Raw genomic sequence first — 5,638 nt, 5'->3', positions numbered from 1 at the left:
CCGTTGTCATCACAATGCTCCATGGCCCCTGTAATCACAATGCTCCATGCGCTTGTCATCACAATGCTACAGAACCTTTGTCATCATAATGCTCCATTCCCGTGTCATCACATTGCTCAATGACACTTGTCATCAAAATGTTCCTTGGTCTTTGTCATCACAATGCTCCATGATCCCAGTCATCACAATGATCCCTGACAATGTCATCACAATGCTCCATGTCTCCTGTAATCACAATGCTCCATGCCCTTGTCATCACAATGCTCCAGTTCTGTTGTCATCACCATGCTTCATGCCAGTGTCATCACAATGCTCCATGAATCTTGTCTTCACAATGCTCCATGGCCCATGTCATCACAATGCTCCATGACCCCTGTGATCACAATGCTCTATGGCCTTTGTCATCACAATGACACGTGACCACCGTCAACACAATGCCTGATGAACCCTGACATCACAATGCTAAATGGCACTTGTCATCACAATGCTATATGAAGCCTGTCATCACTATTCACCATGTCACTTGTTTTCACAATGCTCCATGGCCCCTGTAATCCCAGTACTCCATGACCCCTTTCATCACAATGCCCAATGCCACCTCTCATCACAATTCTCCATGGCATTTGTCATCACGATGTTCCATGACACCTGTCATCACAATGCTCCATGACACTTGTCATCACAATGCTCCATGGCCCCTCTCATCACAGTGCTCCATGACACTTGTCATCACATTGCTCCATAACACCTGTTATCACAGCGGTCCCTGCCCATGTCATCAAAATGCCCCATTTCCCCTATAATCACAATGCTCCATGCCATTTTCCTCACAATGCTCCAGAATTCTTGTCATCACAATGTTACATGACCATGGCATCACAATGCTCCATGGTCCTTGTCATCACAATGCTCCAGAATTCTTGTCATCACAATGTTCCATGGACGTGTCATCACAAAGCTACATGACCCTGGTCATCACAGTTCTCCATGACCTTTGTCATCACAATGCTCTATGTCACTATTCATCACAATTCTCAATGACCACTTTAATCACTATGCTCGCTGACCATTTTCATCATATTTCTCTATTGTCATTACAATTCCCCATGGCCCCTTTCTTCACCATGCTCCATGATGCCTGTCATCACAATGCTCCATGGCTTTTGTTATCACAATGCGCCAGGACCAGTTTCATCACAATACTCCATCCCACTAGTCATCACAGTGCATAATGAAAGCTTTCATTACAAGGCTCCGTGACTCTTGTCATCACAATGCTCCATGGCCTTTATCGTCACAATGCTCCCAGGCACTTTTCATCACGATGTTCCATGAAAACTTTCATCACATTGCTCCATGACCATTGTCATCACAATAGTCCATACCCTTGTCAACACAATGCTGCATAATCCCTGTCATCACAATTCTCCATGACTGCTGTCATCACAATAATCCAGGACAATTTTCATAACAATGCTTCATGCCCCCAGTCATCACAGTGCTCCATGATACCTTTCATCACAATTCCTAGATGATCAATGTCATCACAATGCCCAATGACTCCTGTCATCACAATTCGCTATGACCCTTGTCATCACAATACTCGATGAACCGTGTCATCACAGTGTTCCAGGACACATGTCATCACAATGATCCATTACTATTTTCATCACAATGCTCCAATACACCTGCCATCACAATTCTCCATGGCCCCTGTTATCATATTGTTCCATGATCTCTTTCATCACAATGCTCCATGACCACTGTCATCACCATACCTCAAGACGCCTGTCATCTCAATGCTCCATGGCTCTTTTCATCACAATGCCCCATGGGCCCTGTGATCACAATGCTCCATGCCCTTGTCATCAAAGTGCTCCAGAACTCTTGTCATCATAATGCTCCATGCCAATGTCATCAAAATGTCCCATGACACTTGTCATCACAATGCTCCATGGCTTATGCCATCACAATTTTCCATGGCCCCTGTCATCACAATGCTCCATGCCCTTTTCATCAAAATGCTCCAGAACTCTTGTCATCATAATGCTCCATGCCAATGTCATCAAAATGCCCCATGACACTTGTCATCACAATGCTCCATGGCCTTTGTCATCACAATGTTCCATGGCCCCTGTCATCACAGTGCTTCATTATACCTTTCATCACAATTCTAGATGACCACTGTCATCACCATGCCCCATGACAGATGTCATAACAATTCGCCATGGTCCTTGTCATCACAATGCTCCATGAACGTTGTCATCACAAGGTTCCAGGACTCTTGTCATCACAATGATCCATGATCACTTTCATCACAATGCTCCATGAAACCTGTCACCTCAATGCTCCATAGCCTTTGTATTCACAATGCTCCATGGCCCCTGTAATCACAGTGCTCCATGACCCCTTTCATCACAATGATCCAAGACCGCTGTCATTACAATGCCCTATGACGCCTGCCACCACAAATCTCCAAGGCCTCTCTTACCAAAAAGCTCCATGATCCCTGTCAGTACAATGTTCGATGACACTTTTCATCACAATGCTCCATGACCCCTGTCATCACAAAGTTCTCTGCCCATATCATCACAATGCTCCTTGTCACCTTTCATCACAATGCTCCATGTCCTTTCATCACAATGCTCCATAATTCTTGTCATCGCAATGTTCCTTGACCGTGTCATCACAATGCTCCAGGACCCTTGTCATCACAAAGCTCCATGACCCCTGTCATCACAATGATCCATGATTCCTTTCCTCACAGTGCTCCAGTATCCTTTTCATCACAATGCTCCATGTCATTGTCAGCACAATGCTCCTTGGACACTATCATCAAAATGCTCCATCCCCTTTTCATCACAGTGCTCCAGATATCCTATCATTACAATGCTCCATGCCCGTGTCAACACAATGCTTCATGACGCCTGTCATCAAAATGCTTTATGAACATTCTTATCACAATGTTCCATGGCCTATGTATTCACAATGTTCCATGGACCCTGTAATCACACTGCTCCATGTTCCTTTTCAACACAATGCTCCATGACCCCTGTCATCACAATGTTCCATGAAAGTTGTCATCAAAATGCTCCATGACCCCGGTCACCACAAGGTTCCCTGCCCTTGTCATCACAATGGTACATGGCCTTGTCATCACAATGTTCCATGGCCTCTGTCATCACCATGCTCCATGGTCTTTCTCATCACAATGCTCTATGACCTCTGTCATCACAATGCTTGATGACCATTGTCATCACAATGCTCCAAGGTCCCTGTCATCACAATGCCTCATGGTCTTTGTAATAACAATGCTCAATGACCACTGTCATCACAATGCTCCATGCCGTTGTCATCACAATGCTCCATGGCCCCTGTAATCACAATGCTCCATGCGCTTGTCATCACAATGCTCCAGAACATTTGTCATCATAATGCTCCATTCCCGTGTCATCACATTGCTCAATGACACTTGTCATCAAAATGTTCCTTGGTCTTTGTCATCACAATGCTCCATGATCCCAGTCATCACAATGATCCCTGCCAATGTCATCACAATGCTCCATGTCTCGTGTAATCACAATGCTCCATGCCCTTGTCATCACAATGCTCCAGTTCTGTTGTCATCACCATGCTTCATGCCAGTGTCATCACAATGCTCCATGAATCTTGTCTTCACAATGCTCCATGGCCCATGTCATCACAATGCTCCATGACCCCTGTGATCACAATGCTCTATGGCCTTTGTCATCACAATGACACGTGACCCCCGTCAACACAATGCCTGATGAACCCTGACATCAAAATGCTAAATGGCACTTGTCATCACAATGCTATATGAAGCCTGTCATCACTATTCACCATGTCACTTGTTTTCACAATGCTCCATGGCCCCTGTAATCCCAGTACTCCATGACCCCTTTCATCACAATGCCCAATGCCACCTCTCATCACAATTCTCCATGGCATTTGTCATCACGATGCTCCATGACACCTGTCATCACAATGCTCCATGACACTTGTCATCACAATGCTCCATGGCCCCTCTCATTACTGTGCTCCATAATAACTTGAATCACATTTCTAGATGACCAGTGCCATCACAATGCCCCATGACATTGTCATCACAATTCGCCATGACCATTGTCATCACAATGCTCCATGAACCATGTCATCACAGGGTCCCAGGACACTTGTCATCACAATGATCCATTACCACTTTCATCACAATGCTCCATGACCACTGTCATCTCAATGCCCCATGGCCTTTGTATTCACAATGCTCCATGGCCCCTGTAATCAAAGCGCTCCATAACACCTTTCATCATAATGCTCCATGACCACTGCCATCTCAATGCCTCATGACGCCTGTCATCACAATTCTCCAAGGCCCCTCTCATCACAATGCTCCATGACACTTGTCATCACATTGCTCCATAACACCTGTCATCACAGTGTTCCCTGCCCATGTCATCACAATGCTCCATGTCCCCTATAATCACAATGCTACAAGCCTTTTTCCTCACAATGCTCCAGAATTTTGTCATCACAATGTTCCATGACCGTGGCATCACAATGCTCCACGGCCCTTGTCATCACAATGCTCCAGAATTCTTGTCATCACAATGTTCCATGGACGTGTCATCACAAAGCTACATGACCCTGGTCATCACAGTTCTCCATGACCTTTGTCATCACAATGCTCTATGTCACTATTCATCACAATTCTCAATGACCACTTTAATCAATATGCTCGCTGACCATTTTCATCACATTTCTCTATTGTCATTACAATTCCCCATGGCCCCTTTCTTCACCATGCTCCATGATGCCTGTCATCACAATGCTCCATGGCTTTTGTTATCACAATGCGCCATGACCAGTTTCTTCACAATACTCCATCCCCCTTGTCTTCACAGTGCATAATGAAAGCTTTCGTTACAATGCCCTGTGACACTTGTCATCACAATGCTCCATGGCCTTTATCGTCACAATGCTCCCAGGCACTTTTCATCACGATGTTCCATGAAAACTTTCATCACATTGCTCCATGACCATTGTCATCACAATAGTCCATAGCCTTGTCAACACAATGCTGCATAATCCCTGTCATCACAATTCTCCATGACTGCTGTCATCACAATAATCCATTACAATTTTCATAACAATGCTTCATGCCCCCAGTCATCACAGTGCTCCATGATAACTTTCATCACAATTCCTAGATGATCAATGTCATCACAATGCCCAATGACACCTGTCATCACAGTTCGCTATGGCCCTTGTCATCACAATACTCGATGAACCGAGTCATCACAGTTTTCCAGGACACATGTCATCACAATGATTCATTACTGTTTTCACAACAATGCTCCAATACACCTGTCATCACAATGCTCCATGGCCCCTGTTATCATATTGCTCCATGATCTCTTTCATCACAATGCTCCATGACCACTGTCATCACCATACCTCAAGACTCCTGTCATCTCAATGCTCCATGGCTCTTTTCATCACAATGCCCCATGGGCCCTGTGATCACAATGCTCCATGCCCTTGTCATCAAAGTGCTCCAGAACACTTGTCATCATAATGCTCCATGCCAATGTCATCAAAATGTCCCATGACACTTGTCATC

The sequence above is a fragment of the Balaenoptera physalus genome, assembly GCF_965194825.1.
Source record: "Balaenoptera physalus genome assembly, contig: HAP1_SCAFFOLD_839, whole genome shotgun sequence".
NCBI lineage: Eukaryota > Metazoa > Chordata > Mammalia > Artiodactyla > Balaenopteridae > Balaenoptera > Balaenoptera physalus.
This window is presented reverse-complemented; position numbering follows the sequence as displayed.